This window comes from Chaetura pelagica, unplaced genomic scaffold, assembly GCF_000747805.2.
Source record: "Chaetura pelagica isolate M959 unplaced genomic scaffold, ChaPel_1.0 scaffold1145, whole genome shotgun sequence".
In the NCBI taxonomy this organism is placed as follows: Eukaryota; Metazoa; Chordata; class Aves; order Apodiformes; family Apodidae; genus Chaetura; species Chaetura pelagica.
The window spans coordinates 223,403-232,898 of record NW_009953300.1 but is presented as its reverse complement, the minus strand read 5'-3'; positions in this window follow the sequence as shown (position 1 = coordinate 232,898).

Sequence of the window (9,496 nt, the reverse complement as noted above, 5' to 3'; positions counted from 1 at the left end):
CAAGCACAAAATGGCACCAGAATTACTCACATACCATGTACTAAACCCTTGGACTAGACACTTCCATCCATACAAGAACATCAGAGCTGTAATGTTAAATATTAAGAGAACAATGAGAAAGTTCATAAAGAACAAAGCCCCCAGAACAAAAGCCAGGCTCTCTTGTGGATTAACAGGATCCTCCTGTGAGAGACAGTTTATTGCCTGGCATTAATCATGAGGTATTTCAAAGACCATTCCAGAAAGATGATTTGGTATAATTAGACTATTTTCTTTCTGATTACAAGTAAACACTATGAAATATCAATAATGTCCCAAATTTGCTAGCAAATATTAAACAGAAAAGGTAGTTAAAAGTGAAAATGCCATTACTGGGAGGGCTAGTAACTATCAGACAACATTCAACAGTGTAATTCAGCATATGGAAATTAATAGAGAAGTCAACTCAAACGAACCAGAGAGCAGGACAGAACTGCTGGATCAAGTCTTCTGATTAAGATGGAGCCACTCAAAGTGTGTGTTTAAAGGCAAGGAATGGTCTAAGGACAAAGAGTGAAATGATCCCCTAAAGCAGAAGATGACGTTTTGAAAAGTGGGAACTCTGAAATGAAGGGACCACAGTGGGAAAACAACTAAAGCTGAATTATCTGTTTCACCCTGCAGCAACGAGAGCCAAAGGAATCCTTGAATTTATGAGGAGGAGAAAGCCAGGACAGCTTCCATCACTACAGAAACCCAAGCTGGAACACTGAACAAAGCAGTGCCAAGTACAATCCAGAAGTCTGAAAAATGCTGTCCATAAAAGATCTGAACAATGCAACAAATTTAATGAACTAAATATAAACCTGAGAGATTAGCATGATTATGATGTTTAAGAACATTCAATGTCAGTACAAAAATTCACAAAATCCCAATAAAAGCTTTTAAATTAGAGGGAAAAAAAAAATGACAGGATAAGAGCCAGCAAACAAAAGCTGATATGAGACAAACCATTGCACACATGACAGCCTGTGTCAGTGAGAAGCACAGGGGGTCACACACCTAGCAGCTGGTTATGATGACACTCTCCTGTGTAAGTACAGCTGACACTGGTGTAACCTCCACCCCTTGCCTTAGGCATAGTCCATCACAAGATACTTACAGAATCAAACTAGAGGGGCTAGCACGGCCATTAGATCTTCAAATCCTTCCTTGCTCCAAGTCAGTATTCACCTGCCAAAACCCTTTGTAACAGGTATTTGTCCAATTTCTTAAACCCTCCACTGATAAAGGCTCTACAGGCAGTACATTCCATTTTTAATTTACAATAGCTAACCAAACTGCAGCTTGTCTTTCTGGAAAGAGGCTCACAGTAAGGACAAATGGAAGGGCATCAGTGCTCAGGAAAATGCAGGTGTCAGGGGATCCTAAAGTTTCTTTTAGCCATAAGATCCAGTAATCTGTAAACAATCATGATTATACCAATCAACAGTGGCTTCATGGCTGGTGTTGCTGCCAGAACTTTGGCTCCACAATAACAGGATGTTCTTTGATGAATGCAGGTTACTGCGGAGAGACAGGATTCACTACCAGGCAGCCCCCTTGGGGCCCTGGCACACATCTGATCAGGTCTGGTGGACTTGTGTACGTTTAGGTTCCTCTGATGGTTTAAAACCTGATCTTCTCCTACCATGGGTGGGACTTCATTCCCCTAGTTCTGGTCTTGAGTTTCAGGAACTGGAGACATTTGGGAAGAGCAATTGCCAATGAAAACTGAGGGGGAAAAAAGTTCTTGAGTACTTCAGCCTTCTTCATGCCAATTGCCATCAGATTCTCTGTCTCATTTTTTGGAGGCTACAATGTCTTTTGTCCTCCATGTCTGACTAGTGTACCTCTAGAAGCCCTTCTTAGTACACGTCACACCCCTTGCCAAATTTAGCTCCAGTTGTGCCTTAGCTTTCCTGATCCCATCCCTCCACTCCCTGGCAGTATCACTATGTTCTTCACAGGATACGTGTTCCCACTTCCACTGCCTGTTAATTTCCCTCTTCTGTTCTGGTTTGACCAGTGGTCCTTACTCAGCCATGCTGGTTTTTCACCTTCCTCACCTGATTTCTTGAATATGGGAATTGATAGTTCCTCTGTTCTAAGAAAAATGTTTTTTATGCAGGTGCCAGCTCAATGTCCAAATGGAAACAAGCAGTGAGTGGTGTCCCTCCAGGGTCCTTACTCGGACCAGCACTGTTGAATATCTTCATCAGAGACACAGTGGGACTGAGAGCAGCCTCAGCAGCCTGTGGGTGCCTGCAGCCCCGCAGTGCAGCCAACAGGGAAGGGCAAGGATGCCACCCAGAGGGACCATCACAGGCTGGAGGAAAGGGCCCAGCTGAACCTCATGGAGTTCAACAAGGCCAAGGGCAGCTGGGCCAGGGCAGTCCCCAGCAGCAGTACAGGCTGGGGAGGAACTGACCCAGAGCAGCTCTGTGGAGGAGAACCTGGGACACCGAGCTGGGAGGTCAGACTGGAGCCAGCAAGGAGCGCTGGCAGCGCAGGGAGCCCCATGTCCTGGGCTGCACCAAAGGACACCTGGCTGGTGGGTTGAGGGAGGGGATCCTTCCTCTCTGCTCTCCTGAGTCCCACCTGGATCCAGCTCTGGGGTACACAGTGCAAGACAAGACATGAACCTGCTAGAGCAGGTCAGAGGAGGGCCATGAAAATTACCAGAGCTGCAACATCTCTCCTATGAGGAAGAGATGAGTTGGGGATGTTCAGCCTGGAGAATAGAGAAGGAGAGAACTGACTGCAGCCTTCCAACACTGGAAGGGTCTCAGGAAAGATGTAGAGAGACTTGTTACCAAGACCTGCAGTGACAGGAGAAAGGGTGATGGTTTCCAAATGAAAGAGGGCAGGTTTAGATTGGACATAAGAAAGACATTTTTTATGATGGTGGTCAGAGGCTGGAGCAGGACTGGATGATCTTTGAAGGTCCCTTGCAGCCAAACCCACCCATAATTCTATGATCAACATACTGAAGGAGCACTGTACCTCCTCATGCAACTACTGGTAGTGGCTACTCTCCACACCAAGTCTGAGCAGCACACTTTCCAGCTCCGTTACCATGTGGTTATCCCTATGACCTCAAAGAAAAAAATAATAATAAAAAGACTTCAGTGACCCTGCAGTGTGTCCCTTCCCTGCCAGGAATGGAAAGCTTTAAAAAGTTACATACAAGTAACATGTAAAATCATTCCTCACTCACCTAACAGATGCAAACACAGCTCTTGCTCACCATCCGGACATCACCTTTTAACTGTAAATTCTGCAGTTGCCATGTATCAAGCATATTTTTCCAGAGGAAAATGACTGGTTTAAATCTTAAAAATTTATGAATTTATAAATTTTGAATACTATGCCTTGACAAGCCCTGCAATTTCACCAAATGAAGTCCAATTTCTTTCACATCATCAGAAGCACATATGCAAATCAAAGGCCACATGCTTATCAAAAGTTGAGTTTATACAATTTCCCACAGCAGTGCAACAGCTGTGCCTGTAAACTTAAAAATACATTATTGGTAAATTGTATTTTTTTCTCTTCAACTCAACAGCCTTTAAGCAAATTATTTTTAAAATTAATTCACAGGCAGAGAATACGTGTGCCAAACTTCAGGGTAAGATAAAACGTTGATTAGACTCTGACACTGGCTTTGTGAAGCTGGCACATTCTTCAGTCCAACCAAAGGCTTCACTTAAGGCGTGGTGAAAGTTCAGTTCAAAGGTAAATGCTTCTGTCCCTAGCTATGGACAACTACCCCACACAAACAGAGACACGATTGTTGTGGTAAGAGCACAGAGCAGAAAGGCTGTTGGACTATCAAAGGCCACAAAGGACAGGAAGTTTCTCTCTCAACCACTGGAACCAATGACTCCAGAGGTTTTGAAGAAATGGAGGGAAGATCAACACAGCTTTCCATAGAAGTCACGAGACCCTTGTCCAGCACTGAGGTGACTCTGCTGTTGATATGTCCAGGTACCAAAATGACCACATCACCGTCACTGTCAGTTTACTCAGGAAACATCAGGAGCTCTCGACGTGGGCATCTCGGCTGCCAGTTCAGGGAAACCACACACCTCCCACCTGATGACCCCTGCGTAACACTTCCCGAACAAGAGGGAACATGAGAACGTCATGGGAACGCAGCAATAGCTCTGAGAACTAGCAGAAAAGCATGCCCGTTGTTATGTTTGTTTCTATGCACTTAGGACACTTCTGTATCAATAAAAAACCTGGATTACTCCTGTGGCAATGTACCAGAACTCTTAATCCTTTACACTTCAGCTTCAGAACCATTCGATTCCTACAGCTGTACCCTTCCTGAAAAGCTAAGTTCCTGGAATGGTCCTCAGTTTAAGGGGACACCAGCAAGGTCTAGGTGCGAGCCCAAGCTCTTGGCTTGGAAACCACTGTGGCAATACTGCTCCAAGCAATTACGAGTCTTGAGGATTAAAGTTAACACTTCACCTTTCATTTAAAAGCTAAAGGAGTTTTCATACATAAACTCTGCTGATTCCAGCCAGTGTAGTAGATTCCCTGCAGGAATATCCATTAGCAGGTATATTGCACAGTGACATCAGCGGGTTCCTAACAAGTCAGTGTATGTGCTGAACGTGGCATGGGATGGTCACATGAACAGAAAGATATTGAGTGAAGTGTCAGAACTGAAAAGGAAAGGAACTTTCCTAGATGCCAACTAGATAATGCCTTTTGCCACATTTGCTGCCTGGCATTGTCAGCTGGACCCCAACGCCATCCCTGAGTGCAACACAAGTAAAAAATCACAAAATCATTTGCTGCTCAGCAGGTCATTGTTGTCATTGTCTTTACTTGCAATTGCTTTTGCCAAGCTTCTGCAGTCTGCACCCCCTTTTTGTCTGGTCTCTCCCTCTGCCAAATAGCTCTTGCCCACTCCTCAGTCTTCTACTATTGGGAACCTGAATGAGGAGGACCACCAAACTGCCCTTCTGAAAGACACATCCTTACCCAGCAACAGCTGTGAGCTGGACACAGGGACCCCCTGGCTTTAGGAGCACACCTGAGTGAACAGCTCTGCAGTCCTCCCTGGCCTCTGAATCCAAGAGGACATTCAACTGGACAGAAAAGGGCAGAATAGTGACAGAAAACATCATCACAAAATGGAAAGAGTTCCTTCCAATTAAGATAACATTGCAAAAGCAGACCTAAGAATCTGGGGGATTTTCTAACATTTTTGTACTCCAAGTTGCTGACTCCATAATTAGATGACAGCAAAAACTTAAAACAGACTTTGGAAGGAAAAATGCTGCGCAACATTCAGGGGATGATGTGACAGAGAACAGCCCTGCAGAAAGGGGTCTGGGGATACCTGGATGAGCAACTGGACACAGGCCAACCATGCACACTCGTGGCCCAGAGGGACAATCACATCCTGGGGGCATAAATAGCAGTGTGGCCAACAGATGGAGAGGGGTGATTCTGCCTCCTCTGCTCTGCTCTGGGGAGACCTCACCTGGAGCACTGTGTCCAGCTCTGCAGGACACAAGGACACAGACCAGTTGGAGTGAGTCCAGAGGAGGCCACAGAGATGATCTGAGGGCTGGAGCAGCTCTGCTCTGGAGACAGGCTGGGAGAGTTGGGGTGTTCAGCCTGGAGAAGAGAAGGCTCCAGGGAGACCTTAGAGCACCTTCCACTGCCTGAAGGGGCTCCAGGAAAGCTGGGGAGAGACTGTTTACAGGGGTGTGTAGTGATAGGATGAGGGACAATGGTCTTAAACTACAGCAGGGTGGATTTAGATTGGATATCAGGAAGAAGTTCTTTACAACGAGGCTGGGGAAGCACTGGAACAGGCTACCCAGAGAGGTGGAGGAGGCCCCATCCCTGGAGACATTTAAGGTCAGGCTTGACAGGGCTCTAAGCAACCTGTTATATTTAAAGAGGTCCCTGCTCACTGCAGGGGGGCTGGACTAGAGGACCCTTAAAGGTCCCTTCTAACCTAGCACATTCTGTGATTTGTCTCATTTTCCTATTCCATTACCACATATCCATCACTAGTCTGAGACAGGATCCTTTGATTGGACTCAGCACAACACCTGTAAGTTAGAGCTGGTAGCCCAGTACCAGGATCTCTCTGTAATAGCCCTTCCCTAGCTCAGCCAGAGGCCAAAGGCACTGGGCAAAGTTCAGAGCTGTGCTGCAAAGGCTAAGCAATCCAGTTGTTAAAGATCAGACAACAATAACAAGCCTAACGTGTCTTAAAATAAAAAAGTTATAACCTAGGCTATTTATTTCCAATGCAAAATTGAATGAATTTTTCTCCCAGACTATTTAGACTGCCAGTGAAGTGATCCACACAGGCTGCAAAAGTCAAACGGCACCAATCCAGCCGTGGGAAAAACAAAGTCCCTTACAGGTATAGTGGGTAATGACTGGGAAGAAAGATGGATACAGGTGGATATTCACCAGTGGAAGCAACAAGAAGATTGAACTAATGGTAGAAACTAAAGACCCGAGTGGCAGATTTGAGAACCCTATCATGGAGACGACCAACAACAGGAGGTCCTGGAGAATTTACCAGCTGGGAAGTTAAACTTGCTGTGAGGAGCAAGTGGTAACCCCACACACCAATAACCATCTGACAAGAACTAATCACCTTTACTTGTAGCTAATGGAGTAATGAATTAGCACAAAGAATACCCACTACTCTTCAGTCTTTCCTGTTAGGCCTGCTCTTAGCAACTGCCTTCTCTAAGGTGACCTGCCCTGAGCCAGACTGCCTCCTCAGTTCCCTCCCTGCCAGCATGAGAACAATCCCAGAAGGATCTGGCTGGTAAGGATCAGCAGCAAGCTGTTGGTCAACAGCAGCAAGCAGGCAGTTCAGGATCTATTTCACAAACCAGCCTTGCCTGCATATCCAAAGGTAAACATTTTCCAGCCCCAATGCAAGTCAGAGACACATTCTTCCCACTAGAACAGGTCATTTTTCAAAAGGCTAAAACCTACCTGCACCAGACTGGGTAGCTGATGAAGACCTGGAGTCACATGTGTACAGACCAAGAGGAAGCAGGAAACTTATCCAACAGGATGGGGCAGGAGACCAGATATTATGTCATGATGAATTAGTAGCAGAAATTCTCATTGACCTGAAGCAGGAACAGCTCTAAGACAGCAGGCCAAGGATGCATTTGGATCCAGCTCTGAAAAGAGAAAGTACAGACTGAGTGAAAGGGAAGTAATATAAAATATAAATAACATTTCCTAGAACACCAACTCATGTAACACTTCATAAGCAGCACAACTGAAACAAGAAAAAAAAGAGGGGGAAAAAAAAGGCCAAGAAAGAAAAGAAGCAACTGCCATAGTGATTAGGCAGTTCTCTGCAGACAACTGCACACCTCTGGATGTCAGTGTTGCCAGGACAGTGATTTTGTCCAGGCACTAGTCCATCCCTACAGGTTATTCAACTTACAGATGGAGCCAGCTTGTATCTGGGGAGACTGGAAAAAACATGAAGAAAGCACACCACTTGGCCTCTAGCCTGTCAACATGCTGAGGCATGCTCTGGTAAGAACCATAGGGTTAAGACTAGAAGAGATCCCTGGAATTTGCCTGGCCTAACCAAGAAGCAAGGGTGTCTTTTTGCATAGATTTTCTCAGTAATGTTTCTGCCCTCAGACATCTCTGGTAACCCCTGTGACAGCAAGTCAGTTCAGGAACTTTAACCAAGCCAGCTTGCTTCCATGATTTAAAAAATCAAATCCTTCAAGGCTATCAGAACACTCTGGCATTCAGAAGGCACTGTTACCTGCCCTGGAAAGGGTAGCGAGTGTTGCAAACTGAGTGAACTAATGGACCCCACAGTCAGGCAGTGTCAGTGTCTGCATATCCATGGCAGTTCCCAGAGAAGATGACCCAGGGTGAAAAGTGAGCTGCTCCTTGGGAAAAGCCAAGCCCGCTGCACCCTGGTCATACAAAGCACTGCTGCTTCTGGCAGCTCTTGACTGTAGCTGGTGAAGAAGAGAAGCATTAGAGCAGAACAGATATGACCACCAGCACTCACAGCATACACGGGTGTAAGCTCATACCTAGTCATGCAGTTAGAAGCAACTGCTCCAAGAATGGATAGGCAAGAAAGGGAAACAGGAGCATCCCAGTGCCAGCCCAGGCAGTTGTTGGTCAGCACAAGAGCAGAAAAACCCAACAGGTCCAGCAGGGTAAGAACAAGGGAAGAGCAAAGGGCAGAAAGATCATGGTGAACTGTGCTAAAATAGAGCTGAAGTCAAGGAAGGACAGGCCTGGAAAAGCATTGGCTGAAGAACACAGCAATGCAGGCAGTGCAAGTGAGAAGGGCTGGGCCAGGAAACTGCAGGAGCAACAGGAAAGGAACCTCACTGCAGCAGTGTGGAAAAGAGGGCAAGGAAAGGCTGACAGCGCTTGGAATCTCACCCTCACCCTGTCTTAGGGGTAAGGCCAAACCGGGAGCTTCTTCCTCACAGACAGAGGGCTGGGAATTCTGCCACGGAAGATGGGCTGGCTTCTCATGGTGGTGTCCCCACGGCAAACAGTAGGTTGTTGATTGTTCCTGATGTAGCACCAAGGAACTGGTTCTTCTCAGAAGCTGCAGAACTCCCCTGGGTGGGCAACAGTATGAAACCAGTCTCTCCAGGAAGGGCAGTGCTTACAGCTCTAGGCAAGGACACTGCACAAAAGCGCCTCCAGATCATGCTAACTGGTGAATTACCTTGCTTTCTTCTCAGTCCCCAGTTTAATTTCTACCTCAGGCTTTCTCAGAAGCAACTTGCACACAGGGTCCCTCCACAGGCTCTGCTGATAGAAGAAATGGAGAGTTCAGGCCCCAGAGAACAGGAGGGAGTGAGGGATCTATCAGCAATCTCCAGCAGCAAGATCATGGCACCAAAGTGAGATGATTTGCCTGAGTGGGAAGTCAGGATTTTCCAGAGCATTAGTCGTCTACAAACACGGGTAAGTTTGTCCTGAGAGAGTATCTGGCACTACGTATCTCCCTCTGAAAACAGAGCTAAGGGGAAGCTTAGAGGTAGCAAGACAAATTCTCTCTCAGAAGGTCTATCTCCTGCATGCAGGTTGGTTGTTCCTGGAGCACTGGAGCCGGCTGCCAGGTAGTGACAGGACAGCCCTGGGCTGCGGGGTGTCCAGGGACAGGGTGTCAAGGAGAGGACCCTCCTCTCCAGAGGACCCTGCCATGGCAGGCTGGGCGATTCCAGATGAGCGCTGGTCTCTCCCCCGGGAAATTCAGTCCCTGCTGAGGAAAAGCCTCCCAAGGGGGCTTGTAGTCCGCGTTTGGGAGTGGTAAACGAGTGCCGGCCTCTCCGAGCCGGCCGGGTCCCTGCGAGGCAGCAGAGCCCCCGGCTCGGCCCAGGGCGCGGGGCCCGCGCTGGGACACCCGCGAGGCCGGGCCCGAGTCCGAGAGAAGGAATGGGGAGCAGCGCGCCGGGCCCCGCGGGCA